The following is a 25,739-nucleotide window of genomic DNA, read 5'->3' as shown; positions in this document are numbered from 1 at the left end:
CTAATGAGGGTAAATCTGTTTCTTTAAAGGTCCAGGACTTGTGGAAGATACATATACCCATAAATGAAACGGAACTGTATGCTCTAAAGTCACCATGTATAATATCAAGAGCAGTCCACAGGGTATTTAACTCTTGACATTGGACTGTGGAACTCCACCCAACAATTTTTTAATGAGATTGAGTGCAGATCTATTCATTCAACATCCAAAACTGACCAAGAGCCTGAAGACACAGCAACTGTTTAAAATCACGCAAAATCTGACCAGTGCTAACGAGTATGGAGATGGTGTTAAACACCAATAGCCACAATGCGGTTTGGTGCTTTTAGAGAAAACATCAACAACACATCATTTGATCAGCATTTTTTTTAAAACTCTGGCACATGAAGGAATAATAATAATAAAAAAAGAATAACTTGTGTAGTGATTTTCTAGATTTCCGTTACCTGCTCTTCACCTCCTCCCTGTCCTTCACTCCCGTCTTTCATTCCTTTCACTCATTCTCCTGAGCTTTCCCTCATTCCCTCCCCTTGCTCTTTTCATCCTGTTTTCATCCATTTTGATGTTTCTGCATTCACCCAGACATCCCCTGCTTTTCTCTCTCTCTCTCTCTCTCTCTCTCTCTCGGCAGAAAGAGAAGAAAGGAGGCCTTTCTTTTCAGGCTCTAATTCCAGAGAGAGTGTAGTTCTTCAGGATGAGAAATGAAGTGTGTGTCTGGTTAAACACTTTAAAAAGAAGTTTAATCTCTTTCGTCCGACTCACTGGAGCCTAATTCAGAGCAGTGTGAAACGCCAAGGTGATTATTTGTCATTACTCTGAGATTTCTGGAACACTCCTGTATTCCACTCCGATGGTTCTGGATTCCAAAAGTGGCAGAAGTCGAACAGGATTTCAAAAAACAGAGGAGATTCTTCTTGGTGGAAAGTACATGACCCATAGAACATTGAAGAAAAAAAAAAAACACCTTGAAGGCACTTTGTTTCCACATCCATAGAAAAAGTATAGAAATAAAATATATAGAAACAAAGAAATGTCAGGGAAATAAAGACAGGGTTTAATGCAACAGAAAAGATCCAGAAAAACAAGAAACAATTAAATGCTTATAAGACACACAGAGAATAAAAGTAAACTATAGAGGCCAGTCCGGTGCTTCTTTTCGAACAGCGGCTGATGCAACACCAGTGAACAGTTTAGCAGTTCAGAGGAGAGCACAAATACCCAGATGTGTTACTTCAGCTCACAGCACCATGGGCAATGATGGGAGAGAAGGGGCAAAGCCAGTTGTGCTCTCCAGGACTCCCATCTTCAGTGACAGGAACCGAACCTGTGATCTCTTGGTGATAGGGCCAACTGTGTGTTGCTTTTCACAGTAAACGAGTTGCATCGATCAAATCATTACGTACACTTCCAGCTCGTCTTTGCTTCCCGCGGCTTCGTGCTGATCTTTTTTTATCAGCAGTTTTTCAAACACAAAAAAAAACTTCTTGCTACTTTTTCTAATTACAACATCACACCAGCAATTATCCTCAGGGTCGAAGCAGATGTGCAGAAAACAGTGAGCAATTAAAATCTCTCTCGTTAGGACGGGTTAACCAAGAGCAGACTCTCGGAGCAGAGGTAATGAGCCACAAAAAGACTCCTAATAATCTCCAGTCTGACCCCTCGGGTCTCAAAGTTTGGGAAGTTGTTTGCAGAACTGGCACTCGGACCCTGGGTCCTTCTGTATTCTTTTAATTGATGAACATCAAAGAATGTTCTGTTGTCTGATTATAAAAAGGAGAAAGGCTTCGGAGACAGTGGCTAAAACAAACAAACCAAAAAACATTTCTTAAAGTACACTGATACAATCAATACATATGTAGTATGCATGCTATAACTCTGACTTCAGCTTTGAACAAATCCTGGTTTTGTTCCTCTTAGATATTCAGCCAAAAATGTAAGCATTCTGCTCTGCACAAATTTAAAAGCATGAAAAACATGGAAAAACATCAGCAATCTGAAAAGAATCTCAATGAGGCATTTTTACTTTATTTTCTCACTGGGGAGAGAAGTTATGAGCCTAAAACCAGTGTATATAGTCATCTCTTATAGTGAGTAGTTGCGCACACACTTCTATATATAATCTCTATAGAAAATGACATCACAAGAGCATATGAACATGAGCCTAAGGTCACACATGACGAATGCCGAGTGTCAGCTAGAGAGGTTTAAAGCATTGGGGTGTGGAGTAGTGGAACCAAAATTGGTGGGAGTGTTGTATGGAGTGCTGAGCTCATACCTTGGGGTGAGTTTGAGTGGTATTGGTGATCCAGAACGGTCCAACCATCAGAACCTGACTTCTGTAGTAATTATGGGGCTGAATGCCTTTAATTCCTCACTTAATACTCTAACATCCAATGTAATGCTTTCACAGAACAGTGGAAGCTGGTCCTGCAGGAAGGACAATAAAAAAAGTGAATAAAAAAACGTGAATAAAACTGAAAATACAGCCAACCAGAAACTTTCTAAACATATCACTTTATTTAAACACCTCATTCATAGTTTGTACGGTGGGGCTTCAGTTGTGAAGTCCGGGTTCACTGCTGGTTGTGTAGAGGAGGGAACTGAATTTCAGACAGAAACAGACATGCACTGTGATGTCAGCGTTTTGAAAAGCTCAGTTTTCTAGTGATTTAAAACACAGGGCCTTAGTTTGTTTAGACAAGGAGATGCCTGGTTCCATTCACCACCACTGGAAAAGTGTCTATGGGTTTCTCTACAATCAACAATCTCACATCAAAGCACTCCATCCCTATTTACATTGTGCTAAGATGTTATGTCATTATGACATCATCTCTATCGAACTTTTCATTCATTCATTCATTATCTGTAAGTGCTTATCCAATTCAGGGTCGCGGTGGGTCCAGAGCCTACCTGGAATCATTGGGCGCAAGGTGGGAATACACCCTGGAGGGGGCGCCAGTCCTTCACAGGGCAACACACACACACACACACACATACTTTTTTTTTTTGAGTCGCCAATCCACCTACCAACGTGTGTTTTTGGACTGTGGGAGGAAACCGGAGCACCCGGAGGAAACCCACGCGGACACAGGGAGAACACCCCACACTCCTCACAGACAGTCACCTGGAGGAAACCCACACAGACACAGGGAGAACACACCACACTCCTCACAGACAGTCACCCGGAGCGGGAATCGAACCCACAACCTCCAGGTCCCTGGAGCTGTGTGACTGCGACACTACCTGCTGCTGCGTGCCGCCCCTCTAATGAACTTGCTGAGACAAATTGTTATCTATAAACATGAGCACATCTCATCAGCTTAAAACAGGAGAACCTTGTTTTGTTAAGGAATTATCTCCATTCTCCTGCACTCCTGAGGAAAATGAGTAATAAAAGCCACCCATATGCATGACCAGATGTTCAAATGTGCTCCCAACTGCCCCAAAGTGATCAAGTTTTAAGTAGATGCCTCAAAGTTTCAGGTTTGTTTAAAAAACTTTTTGCTTTAACGCAGTGGCACAGATTTCCATACAGCTTTCATCTGAAATTGCTATTAGGAACGTTTTTTTACCTGTCAGATCTGGCAACCCACTGCAGACAGAGCTAGGAGTAGAGTTTATTCCCCCTTCACTGTGGCTTTCTTCTCGTTGGCTAATTGCTGGGTAAGAAAGGCTCTGCCTGATTTCGTTAGCTTTGTGACCAAAAAATAAATGAATAAAAAATACCCCACCCACACCCCCAAAAAAAAAACACCAAACGGATCACCCAGCATGCCATCTGTTTCTGACGTTTCTGACGCCGAGATTGAGATGACACCATCATGCGCAAGACTTAATACAGAGAAAAGGACTCTCACAAACCCTCTGACTCTTGAAAAGTGACTCAACATGAGCCAAAGACAGTCCTTTTTTTTTTTTTTGGAGGCAAAGAGATTTCTGCGTCTTGTGTTTGAACTTCCATGTGAGGGACGTCGCTCTTGGCAAAGTTCCTCACATTCAGACAGACACGAATATGCTCTTATGCTTTTGCTTTTTGAAGTTTCTGGTGCTTGGAGTGTTAAAGAAGTAGCTGCTCCTCTGCCTACACCTTAACCATACACCTCTTCGGCTCAGAGTACATTTACAACTACAGGTTCTTCTACACTGAGTGATCAAAACACTACCAGTGTGTCCCCGAAGGAGTCATTTTCCTCATAACCTGCTATTGAACATGTTATTAGAATAACTAGGATGAACCACGAGTTATAAACCCTTGTTGAGCTGCTAGTGAGCAATGAGGATGTGAAAGCCGCTTCTTTGAAAACAATTGCTAGACGTAATGGTTTGGCACAGAAAATAAATGACAGCGAATGCTTCTTTTCTATCCAAAATCAAGTTTAAAATTGTATATATGGTGGCACAACAGGTTGTGTCTCTTTTACACAGCTCCAGGGTCCTGGGGTTGTGGGTTCAAACCCCAGAATTTCGGAAAAACTTTGACTATGGTGGTACCCACAAGGGAACCTATCCTGTAACTTTAATTAGGGACTGTTTATACTGAAAGATTACAGATATTACTCTCTACTCCCAACTTAGCATAAACTGCACTGGTGGTCCACTGGGCACATGGGTTAATATATTTATGTCTGTTTTAAACAAAGAAAATGAATTAGTCCTATATAGTTTCCTTTAAATCCATCTACACAACCTGTATGGATGTTATTCTCCACAATAGACATCATGTACTACTTAACTATAGTCTTAGGGAACAAAATGTACCAAACACCCACCCCCACACAAACACACACAGGAACCCCAAGCAAACAACCAAACAAATACAATCATGAAAAAACACACACAGCATGCGGAAGCTTTGGGTTCCCCCTAAGACAACAGAATGAAGATGATTAATTTACAGCATTAAAGACTGCAGTATGTCTTTGTTTCCCTCAGTGCCACTCCTGATGTTCCAAACTTTATCTGTCTGCGTGCAAAGTCATAAGACTGATGAACAAAGTAAAGTTGTTTTTGACCTATTTGGCGCTTATGTATTATGTGTGGTGTACCACAAAACGCAAGGCTTCACAAAGGGAGCGGAGAGAGAGAGAGAATTCCCTATGAGAATTCTGCTTACTGCTGGCTCAGTCTGTGTGGTTTCTAATACTATTGTAGGGCTAAGAAAACACTGATACATGACCCACACATATGCAACCAAACTACTGTAATAAAGCTCGGGATTTGCTAAAATACGTATTGCCATATTCATACATGAAATGTGCTTTAATTTTTATTGCACAGCAGTACCACAAAACTGAGCCTCCTCATTCAACCCATTTATGTCAGTGAATACACCCCCACCCCCCACACCCATTAGTGAGCAATCTTAATTTAAATAGTCTTGTTTATGCATGCCACTGTTCAATTAGCAGAATCTAATAAAGTACTTGTACCTCTGTTATCAGATGAACTGAGACAGTGTTATCTCTCACTGTACTGAGCTGCTAGTGAGCAATGAGGGGTGAACAGGGAAGTGTGAACCTTCTGCTGTAAAAGCTATTCTCCTTTGTTGAGATAAAACCTGAAAGCACAAAGACATGTTTGGTTCACCGCTAATCAGCTTAGACATGTTTAATAGTTTTGAAAAGTCAGAGCTTATAGTCAATACTTTTTCAATAATGTAAAACCTGCAGGTACTTGACCTGGGATCAGAGTAATGCCAGTTTTAATGTGAGTGTTTCATGCAAAAAGCTGAGTGTTGGAGAGACATCAAAGTGTAAAGTGTAGTGTGCTCTTAGAGGCTTGTAGCTGTGGTTTGGTTTTGTACTCGTCAGTGTAGCGAGAGCAAGCTGGGAACTTTTATCTTTTCCCAGAGTCTGAACTCACCTCCCTTGTCTCTTTGCTAAAGCGCCTTTACCTCAGCATGCGAGATAAAAAGCCTGAGGCCTTTCCCTAAAACGTCAGGAAAAACAGCAAACGTAGAGCCGCTGTGCTTTTTCTTTCTCTCTTTGAGTGACAGAAAGAGGTGTGAAGTTTTACTATTAATACTTTTCAACAGCTGCGCGTTTTGTCTCCTGCCAACACTGCAGAGGTTAAGGAGAAGACATGGGTCTTAAAGAACCTGTATCATGGAAAGCTCAGTTTTCTTCTCTTTATTTAAAGGAAAAATGGGATATAGCTAAAAAGAAAATCAGGTTAATCACATTGTGGGATAATTTGTTTACTGATAAACTAATGGAAGATAGCCATAGGCATAAGATACACAAATCAAAAATGGCATCCCAGTCATAGATTTAAATCATACACTGTTTTGCCCATTGAAATAATTGAATGCAGGTGTTCCAATCACTTCCAAGGCCACAGGTGTATAAACCAAGCACCTAGGCATGCAGACTGCTTCTACAAACATTTGTGAAAGAACGGCTTGCTCTCAGAAGCTCAGTGAATTCCAGTGAGGCACCATGATAGGATGCCACCTGTGCAACAAATCCAGTCGTGAAATTTCCTTGCTTCCTCGCATTATAATAAAGTGGAAGCAACTGGGAACGACAGCAACTCAGCCACAAAGTGGTAGGCCACGTAAAATGACAGACAAAAAGAACAGTGCACAGCTTCATGGAATGGGTTTCAATGGAAGAGCAGCTGCATCCAAGCCTAATTTCACCAAGTGCAATGCAAACCACAGGACACTAAAGCAGTGGAGATGTGTTCTCTGGAGTGATGAATCACAATTTTCTGTCTGGCAGTCTGATGGACGAGTCTGGGTTTGGTGGTTGCCAGGAGAACGGTACTTGTCTGACTGCACTGTGTCAAGTGTAAAGTTTGGTGATGGGGTTTATGGTGTGGGGTTATTTTCAGGAATTGGGCTCAGCCCCTTAGTTACTGTGAAAGGAACCCTTGATGCTTCAGCAAACCAATAGATTTTGGACAATTTCATGCTCCCAACTTTGTGGGAACAACACTGAACCAATCAGGTCCAGTAGAAACGGTCTGAAATTAACTGGAATAAAGTCATTATATGATCTTGTATTAAAATGATGGATGTTTTTACCTTCTTCATTGAAGTTACCAATTTTAAATACATTTTTGTAGACTTTGTATCTGTGTACCCATCTTTCCCTGCTGCATCGCCATATTTTGCATAACTGAGATATTTTTCATCTTTAATAGATTGTCCTGGCTGCTCATTTGTAATTTATTAAAACCTCTGAATATTAGTATTCTTCAAACAGTCCATTTGTGGGTTATTTCTGCCTACCAACTATGTGGCTCCAGGCATTATCCACACACTACTCTTCCTAGTAATCAACAATGTGAGCAATTAACAAAACATATGTGTATGTTAGCATTGTAATGTATTCATATTTTTAGATTTAATGCTCACCAACTTTCCTTAATTGGCCAAGTTACTTCATGAATTTTGGTCTCATTAAGTGAAATTCATTAAACAACTTTCTTGCGTTAACCAACCTTTAGATTGCTGTATTTTGGATCCAAATTCCAAAATACAAGCAACTCTGTCCAAGAAAGAGTCATCAGAAGTCTGTCAGAGTCTCTAAATTCCTGTAGATGATTCATACTAATTTGTTTTTGAGGAATTGCACTTTATTGGACAGCTTGTTTCCATCCAATTCCATAAACACTTTCTGAAAAAAATTCTAATGTGTATCACACGCCCTTGGGATAGCTCAAATTTAAACTGTACATCAAGCCAAGCAGGACTGCACACCCATCTGCCAGATGCTGCAGCACTGTGCGACAATTCATCTACTGCAGTCTAATCACCATACCAATTTTTGGAGGCATGCTTTGACAAAAAAAGAAAGAAACAACAACACACATTGTACAAATCTCTACGAATTAATAATGCTCTACAGAAGAGCTGCTGTGTGACTGGTTGCACTAGCTACAAATAAAAAAAACTTACAGAACATTGGAATAAGAAGCTGGCAGAATAAGGATAACTACCAATTTGCTGGCTTTTTATTAAAACATCTTCAGCATAAGCAATCCACAGATTATATTCGTGACATTAACATTTAAAACTGTGTTGAATAAGGATACATTTTCTGTATGTGTCTGGTTATGGCTGATAATAGCGCAGCTTACCATGTACCCTTCATAATGCTGTCATTTAAGTAGACACACAGATGCTTTCCCTTTGTACTTCAACACTGGGATAGGTTGGGTTTTTCTCTCACCAGGGTCTGGGGGTCTGTGGTAGCATGATCCACATATCAGTACATCACAGTATAGAAAGAACAATGGTACCCAGTAAACAAGGAACGTCCCTGGACGTTCAACATAGGTCTAAAAGTAGTCTGTCCGTCAAGGACATATTTTAAACGTAAATGGACGTACAAAATCCATCTTAATAAGTTAGTTAAGTGGTGACCAATCGATAACGTCAGTGGACGTCCAAAATGCGTTTTATACTAGTAATTTATTTCGGGACCAATTAATAACGTCAATGGATGTCCAAAATACGTCTAATAGTCGTCTTTTCAATGTCTGTGTTTGGACGTCTTTTCAACTTTCATTTTCAACCTGAAGAGAACGTTGATTAGACGGCAGTCATTACGTTATTTCAACGTTGAATCAATGGCTAATTGTTTACTGGATATACAGAGGACTCGTAGACCTCATGTGAATGCTGATATTAGCTGTTTATAAATGCTTACACGAGGCATTTAAATTAATTAATTAATATTATTCAATGCTTATTCATGTTTTAAGTCCCACAGCAAGATGCAACCATTTTGGCATGTTATGTGATAGTGTTATTATATAAATGACAGTTATATAAACAGACTACTAATAAATTGCTTATATTGTTTTTTGAGTATGTTTTTAGTCACTTACAAATAAGGAGATATTTGTAGTTGTCACATTAACTTAAAAACCAACAATAAAGTGTGTAAATATTTCACAAGCAATAGAATCAGGCCTGAATAAGAATGATGCAGATTCAGTGTTTTAGGCCCTGGTTCTGTGCATCAAAAACAGACCTAAGGCTTTTTTTTTAACTCTTTCAAGTGAATGATGAAACTCAAAACCAAGCTTTCGCTTCTGCATCGAACCATTCCTCACAGCTCCGAGCCTATATTCGCTGTATCTCCACACCCTTATTACATTGAGAAGTAGAGACTGTATTGTTTTTATATGATGAGTCTAAAGGAAAGTGAAAACCTGCCCTGACCTTCAGTGACTTGTGTTTTTCCATCAGTGTTGTGTAACTCATCACAGATTTGGTCTTCAACCTTGTTTTATGAAATAACCCCAAAATCTCATAGGTTTTATTTATAGATTAAATCATATATACAGTGCCTTGCTAAAGTATTCGGCCCCTTTGAACTTTTTAACCTTTTGCCACATTTCAGGCTTCAAACATGAAGATATTAAATTGTCATTTTTTGTGAAGAATCAACAACAAGTGGGACACAATCGTGAAGTAGAATGAAATTTATTGGATGTGTCAAACTCACTGAACGTGCAGCAAACTCACTCCAGGAGTTCAGTGAGGATCTCTGAATGATCCAGTGTTGTCCCAAATGACTGATGATGATAAATAGAATAGAACCTGTGTGTAATGAAGTCTCCGTATAAATGCACCTGCTCTGTGATAGTCTCAGGGTTCTTTTCGAAGCGCAGAGAGCATCATGAAGACCAAGGAACACACCAGGCAGGTCCGAGATACGGTTATGGTGAAGTTTAAAGCTGGATTTGGATACAGAAAGATTTCCCAAGCTTTAAACATCCCAAGGAGCACTGTGCGAGCAATCATATTGAAATGGAAGGAGTATCAGACCACTGCAAATCTACCAAGACCCGGCCGTCCCTCTAAACTTTCATCTCGAACAAGGAGAAGACTGATCAGAGCTGCAGCCAAGAGGCCCATGATCACTCTGGATGAACTACAGAGATCTACAGCTGAGGTGGGAGAGTCTGTCCATAGGACAACAATCAGTCGTACACTGCACAAATCTGGCCTTTAATGGAAGAGTGGCAAGAAGAAAGCCATTTCTCAAAGATATCTATAAAAAGTGTTGTTTATTTGCCACAAGCCACTGGGAGACACACCAAACGTGGAAGAAGGTGCTGTGGTCAGATGAAACCAAAATCGAACAGTTTGGCCACAATCCAAACGATATGTTTGGCGTAAAAGCAACACTGCTCATCACCCTGAACACACCATCCCCACTGTCAAACATGGTGGTGGCAGCATTGTGATTTGGGCCTGCTTTTCGTCAGCAGGGACAGGGAAGATGGTCAAAATTGATGGGAAGATGGATGGGGCCAAATACAGGAACATTCTGGAAGAAAACCTGTTGGAGTCTGTAAGAGACCTGAGACTGAGACGGAGGGTTATCTTCCAACAAGACAATGATCCAAAACATAAAGCCAAATCTACAATGGAATGGTTCTCAAATAAACGTATCCAGGTGTTGGAACGGCCAAGTCAAAGTCCAGACCTGAATCCAATCAAGAATCTGTGGAAAGAGCTGAAGACTGCTGTTCAAACGCTCTCCATCCAACCTCACTAAGCTCCAGCTGTTTTGCAAGGAAGAATGGGCAAGAATTTCAGTCTCTCGATGTGCAAAACTGATAGAGACATACCCCAAGCGACTTGCAGCTGTAATTGCAGCAAAAGGTGGTGCTACAAAGTATTAACACAAGGGGGCCGAATAATATTGCACGCCCCACTTTTCTGTTTTTTATTTGTTACACATCCAATAAATATCATTCCACTTCACGATTGTGTCCCACCTGTTGTTGATTCTTCACAAAAAATTTAAATTGTATATCTTTATGTTTGAAGCCTGAAATGTGGCAAAAGTTTGAAAAGTTCAAGGGGGCTGAATACTTTCGCAAGGCACTGTATATATATATATTTATATATTACACAAATAACATTCTATGTTAATTCAGAAATCATATATTTTGATATGATTGGTACTCTCCAATCTTCTGGGAAGGCTTTAAATTAGATGTAACTTTGCCATGAGGATTTGTTGGTGGAAATAATACAAGCTACGTTTACACAATTTAGTCTCCACAATGCACCATGAAGTACCCAACTTCAATAACTACATGGAATGTCTACGAACAGTTGTATTCTGCTGAGAAATGAAGCAGCGCAAATATCCATTACACATATATGAAGAAAAATTCCTGACATTTTGTGTGCATATTAATATTTTGATCACTACCATGTAGTCCCCTCTGTTACATTTGTAGCTATGTAATTTAGCAATGTATGCATTGTTAAATTAAGACGAGAATCAGATACAGAGATATATTCATTCATTCATTCATTATCAGTTACCGCTTATCCAGTTCAGGGTCGCGGTGGGTCCAGAGCCCACCTGGCGCAAGGCAGGAATACACCCTGGAGGGGGCGCCAGTCCTTCACAGGGCAACACACACACACAGACACATTCACTCACACACTCACACCTACGGACACTTTTGAGTCGCCAATTCACTTACCAACGTGTGTTTTTGGAGTGTGGGAGGAAACCGGAGCACCCGGAGGAAACCCACGCAGACACAGGGGGAACACACCACACTCCTCACAGACAGTCACCCGGAGGAAACCTACGCAGGCACAGAGAGAACACACCACACTCCTCACAGACAGTCACCTGGAGGAAACCCACGCGGACACGGGGAGAACACACCACACTCCTCACAGACAGTCACCCGGAGGAAACCTACGCAGGCACAGAGAGAACACACCACACTCCTCACAGACAGTCACCTGGAGGAAACCCACGCGGACACGGGGAGAACACACCACACTCCTCACAGACAGTCACCCGGAGGAAACCCACACAGACACAGAGAGAACACACCACACTAATCACAGACAGTCACCCGGAGGAAACCCACGTAGACACAGGGAGAACACACCACACTCCTCACAGACAGTCACCCGGAGGAAACCCACGCAGACACAGGGAGAACACACCACACTCCTCACAGACAGTCACCCGGAGCGGGAATGGGTCCCTGGAGCTGTGTGACTGTGACACTACCTGCTGCGCCACTGTGCCGCCACTACAAAGATATATGACACTGTATATCTTTGTACTACTTTCAGGTCAAGGAAACACACAGCCTTCAAACTCTTAAAAAATACAAAAATCTTAAAGAATCAGTTCTGATGAAAATGGTTTGATGACACTGAGTTCATTTGAAAGATGATGTGTCAACATGAATTCCAATATAACAGACTAAAAGACTATTCCCAGGATTCATACAGTGTGCATAAAAAGCTTTAAAGGCAATGTTCATGATCATAATCAAAGGGGAGGAGGGTTCCTCACCATTATCAGTTTGCGTGCTTGAAACTGGTCTAATTTCTTTATGAAGCCCTGTTATTAGTAAATGGGTAAAAAAAAAACAAGCTGTCTTGGTCCGGTATGTTATGCTTCACTGTCTTTGCTCACGGCAGTGAAAAGACATCAGGAGGTTTTTAGACAACGTAGAGAACTCTAAACATTGAAAAGCGTGAACCTTGAGGAGGATATTGCTCTATTTCTTCCTCCATAGGTGGGTAATACTGACTTATTCGGATTACTTAGGGTGGAATGTCTCCAAACACGGGACACCGAAAGTGCTACAACAATAAACAACCCAAGTAACAAATGAGTTTCTATGGTAATTCAAACAGTGAATATAATCTTACATACAAGTTAAATCTCAGCCACGTACAAACAGTTGCTCCTGGATAACCAGTTACAGACAATGAGTGAACGAATTAATGAATAATTTATAAACATTCCAATTACCTGGTCTGTTTCTTTTTGTTGTATATCTACTACTGTCCGGTGAGCTTGTTGCTCTGTTTATACCTCCTCCAGCCAGTGTGTCTAATATACTAACAAGACTGACTTTATTATTCACTGCACTATTAATAATTCATAAAGAACCTCGATAACACACTTGGAGGTAGTCTCCCACAACAGAGTTCGCATTATCACACTTTCACACACAAAAAGCACTTCAAACATATTCCGAATCACCTGAAAAAAGAACGTCCTGCGGGTTATTCACTTCAATCCAAAGGCTTCAAATATCCTCCATTACACTCAATTACATTCAATACTAATTAGACACTGATCTTACAGCAGTCTTCTCCACTCCTTTACTCCTCATCTTAAAATGTTCTGACTTCTGATAGGTTCAGTAGCTCAGGGGTCTCTAAAAACACAAGCATGAACTCTCTGTCTCTCAAAATGATCCAGACACAAAGGGGAAGATTTGACTAAAACTTTGTGAAAGATGCTGACAGAAGCCCGTAGTTCGTCACCTGTTTGACCCAATAAACTTACAACAAAGCAGAAGAGCTCTACCAAAAAATAAATAAATAAATAAAAATAAACACCTTCACTCTGACAGATTGTGTAGTTACTGTAAATGTAAAAGTTACCACTTTAATTAAGCAATAGAAGCAACTGCTTAATTATACAATTGTGATGTTATTTCATGATAACACACGCCCTCTGTGTTCTATTACTCTTATAAAAGCAAAAAAATAAATATACAGAGCTGTGAAGTGGCATCAAATATGTTTATAAAATTGTTAAGTCCTTCCGCCAAATTATAGTTCCTCAAAAATTAGCCTGTTGCTACGCCACAATAATGAACTAATGCACTGCACTCGCCGCCCAGAGCGGATCAGCCTCAGCTCAAAGTCATTGTTTGTTTTGTGTTCTTAACCTGGCTTCGTCTCTCATCGTCATCATCTTTTCCGCTTTTCCATTTCAGGGTCGTGGCTTCGTCTCTCAAATTATTTAATTTTGTTATAGTTTGTTCAGTTTTTTGTTTCATACTCATTCAGATTAAGAAAAATGTTTGGTTCATTTTTATATTTTACTTTAAACTACACTTATTAACACTGAATTAAACATTAACACTACATTAAACATTTAGTGAGTCACTGCCATCTCCATTTACAAGAAATAAATGTGTTTAACCGTGAAATACAATTGATACAGGATTTTTTTCTGTATTAGTATCAGTGTAGACTCTCAAAGTAAACTAAAAGACAGTTTATTGGTGTGAAACGTAAGCTGAAGTTTATTTATTTGTGGAAAATGTTTTGAGGAGAGCTGCAGCGTAAACAGAGTTGTTAGCAACGGCTCAGCGGAGTAATACAGTGGTTGTGAAGAGAGTGCGTGACCGGAACTAACTACTGTATAAAAACAAATATTCTGTCTAAAACACAGTGTAAAGTGTTCTAAATACAAGTGTTTTAACAACAAACATTATTACGTTACATGAAATAAACACTATTACATTCTTATACAGCATTGCTACATAACAGCAGAGATTCTTACACAAACCAATTCTAATATTCCACCAAAACCTAGTGAGCTGTCTAACTAGAGAGCATTTTACGTCATAGTGTGCGCGCTCCCGACACGTAGGCTGTCCCAAATCTTAGACACCTCATTATGCTGTCTACTAAAATATCTTTATCTGGCCGCATTATAAGGCAGCATCGAACCATTTCTCAGCCGCGAAGGCAATCCCATGATGCAATGCCAAAACAACTCCTGTCTATTTCGCTCTTCTTCCAACGTCAAAACAATTCAAATCCTTATGACAACGGGAAAAGTAGAATCCACCGCCCTGAAACGCCCGGGCGACGTTAGCCGCTGAGGTAAATAAACACCGCGCGCTGGGCGGGAACAAGCCGTGACACAATCGCTCTCTCACTAGAGCGTGTCAATAATCTGCCTCATGAGGACCGACAACCGTTAGAACGCTGTCTACTTCAACAGCTGTCTACCTAGGCAGCTCACTGGGTATTTGGACAGACCTTGAAATTCGATAACTACAAACTCTCCAACGTTTTGTTTTGCAATTCTAACATATGATGATAACAAACAATCCATCTGTGTCACCTTCTACACTTTCAGAATGAAAAGTACCTGAACAGATACACTTTTGTTCACTGAAGGTGTAATTAGTGCCAATTTTAACTTCAAAAGTAAAGTCCAGCAGTGGTGAGCCATAAAGGTCAAAACAATAAAAATCCAGCGATTTCATCCCAAAATTCTATAAAATTCCCACTGTATATTTTTTTTAAAACCCAATAGTTAAACATTAAAAACCCTACTAATGTATTCACATCCAATACACCACTGTTCAATATATAATTATATTATTTTTTTCTGTTCTGTAGTTAATTAAAAACATCTCTGTGAGTTAAAAGTGATGTTGATGCACATGGGTATTAACTTCACAACAGTAGTTCATCTGTAACAGTGAACACATGGCCTTTATGCTGTTCAACAGTATACAGTGAAACCCATTAAACCAGTGTAAAATGGGGCAAGCACATAATAAACTGTAAAGAAAGGTGGGATTTGGTTGGTGTTCGGTGTAGGGAATGAAATATTTAACTTATAAATGTTTCAGACTCAGATACAAAACATTCTTTAAAATCCACACCACTGTTCTTTTACTCTGATCACCTGGGAGACTTTTCATGTTTTCAGTGATACTTTGACACGCATTCTCACACACACACACACACACACACACACACACACACACACACACACACACACACAGTCTGTCCTGTGTGCTGGTAGCGGATCAGTGAGTAGAGGCCTGGAGAGGGAGGATGGATTGTCAGAGCTGGATGGATTGTGTGTTTGTGTGTGTGTGTGTGTGTGTGTGTGAGTGAGTTAGAGAGAGAGATTGCAGCTGGGTTTCAGCCCTGTTGCGTCAGGGAGGCGTCTCATGAATGCTGCAGATTAAGGAGGGAGCTCTGTCTTTGTGCTCTTCTGTAGATCACATTCTTTCCTCTCTCTTCCCTCACTTCTCATCTCTTGTCTTGTCTGGAGACATCCCTCATTCTCTCCCTCCTCTCTCACACTCTCCCTTTCATTCTCCTCTCTCCTACATTCCCCTCTGTCTTTCTCTGTCGACAGCCACAATCACACTGACCATTTCTAACTGAACAGGGCTGGACGACAAACCTGTCCCAGCTCCACCTCCATCGACCGTTCATGTTCCACAGCTTCAATGAAACAAGACACCGGTGTAAAATTTAGCACATGGTAAAAACTTGTTGGGATTTAATGGCCATCTCCATCATCAGCCACCACTCATATTCCAGTTTTACTGTCACCGTGGCAACACTAACACCTGCATTACTCCCTAGATGTAGGGGCTTTGAGGGTCAAAATCATGACCCTAGTGAGAAAGCTGCTGTTAAAGCAGGGAGTGATTAAACACACAGACGACTTTTTAGCACAAAGCATTAAGTGGATTATATGACTTCTTTTTAACTTAACAAGAGTTCTCAACATGAAAATATACCAATAGATTACAGCCATCCTACAGAGAACAGTGTGGACAGCACATAAATAAATGAAGCCAAATCACCAGATCTACCGCTTACCCAACCTAACAAGAGAAACATTACCAGTAATATGTAGTGACATAAAACGGGTCTAAGACATTCTGTGTGTTTTATGGCAGCCTCCAGCCATCTTCAGTATGTTTTTGCAGTAAGATATTAACTAATAATCATCATGCAGTGTCACATATACTAATTGGTTGCTTGGAAAACCAATGGTAGAGAAGCAAACACAACAAAACAGCACAGACAGTCACCCGGAGGAAACCCATGCGGACACAGGGAGAACACACCACACTCCTCACAGACAGTCACCCGGAAGAAACCTACGTAGACACAGGGAGAACACACCACACTCCTCTCAGACTGTCACCCGGAGGAAACCCACGCAGACACAGGGAGAACACACCACACTCCTCACAGACAGTGACCCGGAGGAAACCCACGCAGACACAGGGAGAACACACCACACTCCTCACAGACAGTCACCCGGAGGAAACCCATGCGGACACAGGGAGAACACACCACACTCCTCACAGACAGATTACACACACGTGCAGCAGCACACAACGAATTCCATCATTGATTACATCAGCGCAAACATTAGACATTGCAGGTAACTGAAGCATCCTCTGATTGTGTTTAACTACTTCTCACAATTAGCTGGAATTATTTAATACATTTATTTATGCAATTAATTTATGGGGAAAAAGCAGATTCTATACTATCACCCAACACATTCATTCATTGTCTAACACCACTTATCCAATTCAGGGTCGTGGTGGGTCCGGAGACTACCCGGAATCACTGGGCGCAAGGCGGGAATACACCCTGGAGGAGACGCCAGTCCTTCACAGGGCAACGCACACACTCACACATTCACTCACACCTACAGACATTTCTGAGTCGCCAATCCACCTACCAACGTGTGTTTTTGGACTGTTGGAGGAAACCGGAGCACCCGGAGGAAACCCACGCGGACACAGGGAGAACACACCAACTCCTCACAGACAGTCACCCGGAGGAAACCCATGCGGACACAGGGAGAACACACCACACTCCTCACAGACAGTCACCCGGAGGAAACCCATGCGGACACAGGGAGAACACACCACACTCCTCACAGACAGTCACCCGGAGGAAACCCATGCGGACACTGGGAGAACACTCCACACTCCTCACAGACAGTCACCCAGAGGAAACCCACGCAGACACAGGGAGAACACACCACACTCCTCACAGACAGTCACCCGGAGGAAACCCACGCAGACACAGGGAGAATACGCCACACTCCTCACAGACAGTCACCCGGAGCGGGACTCGAACCCACAACCTCCAGGTCCTTGGAGCTGTGTGACTGCGACACTACCTGCTGCGCCACTGTGCCACCCCCCAACGCGTTTGTGTTCATAAATATATATATAGAGGGTATATATGGTTATGACTTGGACTTGATGGAAAGTTACTGTTTGTGCAGTTTGAGTGCAGCCTGAGAATGACTATAAATCTGAGTTCTAATGAATATTAAGCCTGTTATTTTCAGTACTACATTAAAACCAAAAGCTGCGTTGTTGACAGCAAATGGACTTCACTAAAGATGGGCTACTGTGTGCAGAAATAAGTTAAGGGAGCATTACATAGCATTTATACCTTAAAAGTACACCCTCAAAATCATTGTGATGCTCCACTGACTTGTAATAGAAAGAATACATCTTCAGTCATTCTGGGCTCAGCACTGCAGAAACTTCACCATCTAACTTTTGGTGGATGGTAGGAAACCACAACCTCCTTTTCCTCCCCAATGACTTCAATACAGTGTTGTGACAAGAAGTTACACTAGGGGGAGCTCAAGGAGCAAATTCCCCAAATCTTACTTAGTGTTCCTTTAAATAAACAAATGTAAATCACTACAGCATAACAGGATCTTATAAATGTTGAGATGGCTAGAAAAAAATTAGTTTTATTTATGTGTAACTACATAACAGTTTAGAAACGTTACAAGTCCAAGTCTAATTAAACAACATATTTCCTTTGTATGTAATTAGACTTTCAAAATTTCATTTCTATGCACTGCATTACTTAAACTTCCAAGCTGCATTAATTAAATAAACACTATATGCTCAGGTGATTCAAGACAATTGTAAAGAACGCGGAGTCGGACTGACGGAGGCGGACGCACATGCTACAACACAAAGACTTTTATTTACAACACACAGTTAAACAAAGACTGACTAAGGAAACGATGACGGAGGAACAGCGAAGACAGAGGCTAGAAAACAACAAGACATAGGTAAAGAAACAATACAATACTATACTAGGAATTAGAACGAGAAACAACATGACTTGGAATAGGAACAAAACGAATGACTGACAAACAAGTAGCGAGACAAGGGAACTTAAATACATAACACAGACAAGACACACCTGAGACAGATAATGAGGAGGACGGACAAGGAGGCGGAACAAGGGTGGAGACATGGACAATAACAAACAGAGCCATGTGCTAAGAGAGCACATGGCGGGGAAAACAGACAGGACAGGACGAGGGCGTGACAACAATCCTAGAGCGAGGTAGGCTACTCCAAGGTGTTCTCTTATGCTTAGATTCATTGTGCATATTTTACACAGAAAACCGCAAAATGAATTAGCTTTAAGTCACTATGTTCTGTGAGAAATGTCGGCCAGAATGGATTATACCCCATAGCACTGGGCCATGGAGCAATGGAACTGTGTTCTCTGGAGCAATGGAGTTGTACATAATGCCTCTGATATGGGTTGCAGCTGTGTTTGTGATCCAAAACTAATCAACCAAGATCAGTACCTGAACTCTATCACTCTATGCTATCAAACTATCACAGTATTGTTTAGAATTTTTGTGTAAAGCCTTCCCAGAATGCCACTGCGGTAATGTGGTGTAGTTAATAGGCTTCATCTCAAAGAAAAGTGTGAAGACAGTGATATTCTGTGGCTCGTTCAGTTCATCAATGCCACTGAAAGATGGACATGAAGTAGATGAAAGGTTTTCTGTAAAAGTACAAGCTCCATATTGTGTCAGACTTTTCCAAGCTGGGAATAAGGATTGATCAGTCGCTTTTCATGACCAACAAAGACCCATGATTCTCAGACTTAAACCCTGGTGTGAGATCAATACTCTTTCTCGGAGCTCGGTGTAGTGTAGAACAACATGTTGCCCTCAGGAAGGGTGACAGAGATCGAGTGATAGTGGTCTCAGAAACAAACGCTGGGTATATACAGATGGGCCCCTTCAGTAATGACACGGCACACTCCAAACTATATTCTAGCAGCAGTTAATTCAACTTCTAACGAGTGATTAACACTAGTTTCAGGTTTCTGACTTCCACATATGGTTTGGACAGCGTCCAAAGAAAGCAGTAACCTGCTGTAGATGAGCTTAAAGTTACCCCGCCCAATACCAAGCATCATCAACCTGAACTGTGCTGTCTGGAGTGATGAAGCTCCACTCTATATCTTTGAAATGAACAGCAGTGGACTTTGTGATCCAGCACAATTCCTCTCACAGCAATGTTCCAACATCTAGTAAAAAGATATAAGGTGCCTTAAGCTAATGTGGCACTCATTGGTTGTCTTTACATTACACTTATCATCATTCATGGGTCTAAAGCGATTTATAAAACATATAAAGCGCAATATCATTTACTTTTAGATTCTTGACAACTCCTTATATCATTATTAGTTAGATGTACAAAAATATTTTAAAGCATTTTTATGTAATGTGTAATTGAAATGCAAAATTCAAAAATTCTCCCACACTTTTAATTTTGTTAACTGTTATGTAGTAGAATGTGTCTGTGTGAGGGTGTGTTCCCACCTTGTGCACAATGATTCCGGGTAGGCTCCAAACCCACCGCGACCCTGAGCTGGATAAGCAGCTACAGATACCGAATGAATGAATGAATGTTATGTAGTTTTATACATGACAAATTTCATTTAATAATTAAAAAAAACCCTAAAAAGTAAAATATTAATATGCTACATGATTGCTAAAAATGAAAATGTAATCTTTAAATCATCTAAACCAAAACACACAGGTACTTTTAGATAGTTTTATCCCTAAGAACAGAACAAATGAATGCACACATGTTTGCAGGGTATTTTCTTAGCGGAACTCATAATGAATGCAGTCACAATTAAATTCTTTGTGTTTGCCATTTTCAAACTACTACATGTTTTTGGCCACGGTCATCTTCATGCTCAGGATTTGGAAATACAGTTAATTACTACACAAAAAATGTTTTAAAGCTTATTCGCATGCTTAATACTTATTTTAAATATGGTAATCAATACTCATGCATGCCCTATAAAGTCCTTAAAGTCCTCTAATGCAGAGCTATCAGATGTTCAATGTGTTCAATGTACACCAAGTGTTTCCAATGTACAAAAAGTGTTTCCTCGTAAAGCTGTAACCAAATTAAAATATTTTATTACTTTTAAACTGAAAGAAAAAAGAAATCTCAATCCTACACTACACTGATACGTTACTCCAAACAAGTAATCGATGTTCTGTTCTGCAATTAATTGTTTTTGTGTCTGAGAAACATACAGTCTGCAGCTTTGTGGTACATTTCCCTGCTGTGTTTCAATTGAATTAGTATGATTTGAGAAAATTTGAGAAAGCGGTGTCATAAAGATTTATAAGTCATCCACATCTTACAACAGCAACAACAATGATGATTATAATAATAATAATATTAGTGTAACGGAAAAAATCTCATTTTTGGTGTCCAGCACCAGTTAAAAAGTGTTTCCTCGTAAAGCTGTAGATCAAAGTAGGAGGACATAAAAGCCCCAGGGAGAGAAAGGGTAAAGAGTCAATAAAGCACTCAAATAAGGGAATTTAATTTTAATTACAACCTCACAACATGTACAAAGTTTCGGCTTTGCCCTGTTACCATGGCAACCAAGCCACGCTAATCAAAGCCTGCTACCTCGCTAATGGGCAAATCTGTTAATGACAGCGATCTCCGCTTCCACCTTAAAAGTCTTTAAACTTCACAGGGTGACCTTTCATTAAATGACAGAAACAGAAATGAAATGCTAACGACCTTAAAGACCCGAGTGAAGCCTCTGATGAATCGCTATCAAACGAGAGTTTCGCTTCATTTATTTATTTATTTTTACAGATTGATTTGCTCTTTGGTTGGATTCTAAACCCTTCGCTTTCGAAGTGTCTCTGACATCACATGGGTTCTGATGATGTGAATTGGTGCCGCGACCTTTCGGCAGCAAAGCTAAAATTTCCTCTTCCACTTCCTTTGGCAGAGGTCCAGCCCGCACTGGTTTTTAACACCTTTAATGCCTGGATCATGCTACATGATATTTTTGTCTTTCACGACGTTCAGTGTGTCAGATTAGTGCTATAAATTTGTGCCGTGTCTTGTTCTGGAGACTGGCAACACTACAAGTTTGACATGGACCATTCTTTATTCTCGTCATTGCGTGAGTTCAGAGGTCCCCACGAAGGCGGGTCAAGAAACTGTCAATCATGGCTACAGAAGCGCTGTGTTTTGTGTTCCGAAAAGAAGAAGACAGCTGCAGCAGCAACTTTCTCTCTTCTCTGTGTTTACATATGTGCACCAGACAGTGCTCTGTCCTACTATTGGTCATCGTCAAGGAACATGTTGTAGGATATGTCAGACTAGGCCAAACGATCCCAGATGCCACATCGCTGATCTTTCATTATGTCACTCTACACAACCGTTACTCGCCCCCGACGCTCAGATTCAGTTCAGACACTGGAAATTTGTCGGATATGACAAAAAATCAATTAAATCGGGCTGGATTCATGTAATCGGATCCCGGCATAACAGCCTCTTTACTCCCTTATCTAGTATAACTGTTGTGTACATTATACAAAATGCATAAATGTATGTGCAGGTTAAGATTCAATATTTTGCTTATAATGTATTTCAGCACTCAACCACCACTTTATTACAAACATCTACAAAGTACTTCACTCACAGGCCACTTTATTGGAAACACCCATGTTATGTGATCTATATACAGGTGTATAATTATTTAATTTACCAAACCCTCTACTTCATTGACCACAGGGCTCCCACATTCCAGATATTTAACCAGATCATTCTCTGCACAGCAGAGTGAGTGTGTGTGTATCAAAGTGTTGTCATCTGTAACCCTTATCCAGTTCAGGGTCACGGTGGGTCCAGAGCCTCCCTGGAATCATTGGGTACAAGGCGGGAATACACCCTGGAGGGGGCGCCAGTCCTTCACAGGGCAACACACACACACACACTCACACTTTTGAGTTGCCAATCCACCTACCAACAAGTGTTTTTGGACTGTGGGAGGAAACCGGAGCACCCGGAGGAAACCCACGCAGACACAGGGAGAACACACCACACTCCTCACAGACAGTCACCCGGAGGAAACCCACGCAGACACAGGGAGAACACACCACACTCCTCACAGACAGTCACCCGGAGGAAACCCACGCAGACACAGGGAGAACACACCACACTCCTCACAGGCAGTCACCCAGAGGAAACCCACGCAGACACAGGGAGAACACACCACACTCCTCACAGACAGTCACCTGGAGGAAACCCACGCAGACACAGGGAGAACACACCACACTCCTCACAGACAGTCACCCAGAGGAAACCCACACAGACACGGGGAGAACACAGCACACTCCTCACAGACAGTCACCTGCAGCGGGAATCGAACCCACAACCTCCAGGTCCCTGAAGCTGTGTGACTGCGACACTACCTGCTGCGCCCAAAGTGTTTTCATTAGATAATTTATATACAACCTGACTGTATCACTTTTAACTGTTGCTCATGAACAGCAACAAAGAATGGACCTGAAGCCTTATTTTTGTTGTTCCACAAACTGAAGCTATCCAGATAAGAATGGTCAGGTAATGCAAAGTATACAATATTAAAGCTGTTATGTTAACATATATATGAGGCCTTCATTCATTCATTCCTATACCTAAAGAACACTTGTCCAACTCTAGAGAATTCCAATACTTTGAGGGACTCGTTTGTCTTAACAGAGCAGTCTCAGAACTGCAAAACAGTTCTAATTAAAAAAATTAATTAGACCTCACATATGTATTTGTGCTTGTTGTTTGCGTTTGATCGATGTTTGATTCACAACAAAACCAATCTGAAAGTTGTTTTTCTGATCCGTCTGTTAGCATAGTGCAATGGTGGTTAATCATAATACTGCTTTATTGAAGTTTATCAGAGCCTGAGTTCTCCTGCTGCTTTTTGTTGCCCACATGCTTTCATTGTGCACAGACAAGGCCCTGAAGAATGGGATTGGATTTCTGCTTTTCATAAATAAAATAATAGGTGTTTATACTATTTTGGTCTCTTTATCTACAAGGGATTTACTAGAGCGATTTGCAGCGTAATGGGTTTTTATTCCTCATCCAGATGCCTGTCCATATTTGCTCACTCCAGGGTCACTTTGGGTTAAAAGCGAACGTTTCTGTAATCACCCGTCCACTTTCCTGGGTATTTAGAGGTGTTTTTTTTCTGACAAGCTGTCTTGCAGGGCTTGGTTTACACACTCTGACCTTGTGCTCTGTATAAATCTCTGTTGGAGATTGAGTTTGAGGAGGAAAAACAGGCTGTGGATAAAAACACTACAAACACAGAGAAGCTCTCTGAGTGAATAATCCACTCTCAGTTTTCTGACAGGAGCAAGTCACCTTCACTGATAAACCCAGAGAATTACACCTCTCACTGCATCTCTCTGCGGGTTTATACACTGTCATCGGGGGGACCGGTACACAGCTAGACCACTGGAGAGTTTGGTGGACTAGGACCCTCGTGAAACATGCTTCCACACTGTACATCATTTATTCATTATCTGTAACCCTTATCCAGTTCAGGGTCGCGGTGGGTCCAGAGCCTACCTGGAATCATTGGGCGCAAGGCAGGAATACACCTTGGAGGGGGCGCCAGTCTTTCACAGGGCAACACAGACACACACTCACACCTACGGACACTTTTAAGTCGCCAATCCACCTACCAACATGTGTTTTTGGACTGTGGGAGGAAACCCACGCGGACACAGGGAGAACACACCACACTCCTCACAGCCACCGTGCCGCCCGCACTGTACATCGGTACAAAAAAATTCTACCCCCATCTTTAACACATCAGTGACAATGAACACACAAACCCAGACACACACTAGTCATTAGTGAACACATACCTGGAGCAACAGCCATCCATCTCAGTATTTGAGGAGCATTCAAACAGAATTTTAAAGCACGGTATATTACAAAGAATGTAGTCAGTATCATCATATTACAACTCAATCCAAAAGAATAATCTTGTGCAGTTTTAATTCATTAAAATATATATTTTTTTCAGGTTTAAAGCCAAAGGAATCTAAAGGGTATCATAAGAAAACTGAAAAAATCTTCACTTCAGAGGTCTCTTATTTGAAGAGTGAATTAATGATTGATTGAAGGAGTGAATGAATGAATGTTTGATTATAACTCTGCTCAACTCTTGCTCTCCTCCAGCTTTCTGCAGAAAATGACAGATTTATGTGTGTTAAAAATCAGAATGGAAGACTCAAGTTTCTCATTGCTACAGTCCATCCATCCATTATCTGTAACCGCTTATCCAGTTTAGGGTTGCAGTAGGTCCAGAGCCTACCTGGAATCACTGGGTGCAAGGCGGGAATACACCCTGGAGGGGGCGCCAGTCCTTCACGGGGCAACACTCACACACATGCACCCCTACGGACAATTTTTTGAGTCGCCAATCCAACTACCAACGTGTGTTTTTGGACTGTGGGAAGAAACCGGAGCACCCGGAGGAAACCCACGCAGACACAGGGAGAACACACCACACTCCTCACAGACAGTCACCCGGAGGAAACCCACGCAGACACAGGGAGAACACACCACACTCCTCACAGACAGTCACCCGGAGGAAACCCACGCGGACACAGGGAGAACACACCACACTCCTCACAGACAGTCACCCGGAGGAAACCCACGCAGACACAGGGAGAACACACCACACTCCTCACAGACAGTCACCCGGAGCGGGAATCAAACCCACAACCTCCAGGCCCCTGGAGCTGTGTGACTGCGACACTACCTGCCTCGCCACTTTTTAAAAATGGTCTATAATTGTTTAAAGATAGTGAGTGATTTGGTAAAGGGCACATTTACTTGGACAAAATGTAGAACCCACTGTAGCGGAACACCTTTGATATATGTTTGTGAGTTATACACAGAGTGAAGTGACTTCTTTTCTTACCTTCAAATCTTCGGAATTTTCACTTTAAAATGCTTTTAAAAAGCTTATATGGTTCATATATTTTATCTATGTTGTCGATGTA

Source organism: Hoplias malabaricus, chromosome 11, assembly GCF_029633855.1.
Source record: "Hoplias malabaricus isolate fHopMal1 chromosome 11, fHopMal1.hap1, whole genome shotgun sequence".
Taxonomy (NCBI): Eukaryota; Metazoa; Chordata; class Actinopteri; order Characiformes; family Erythrinidae; genus Hoplias; species Hoplias malabaricus.
This window is presented reverse-complemented; position numbering follows the sequence as displayed.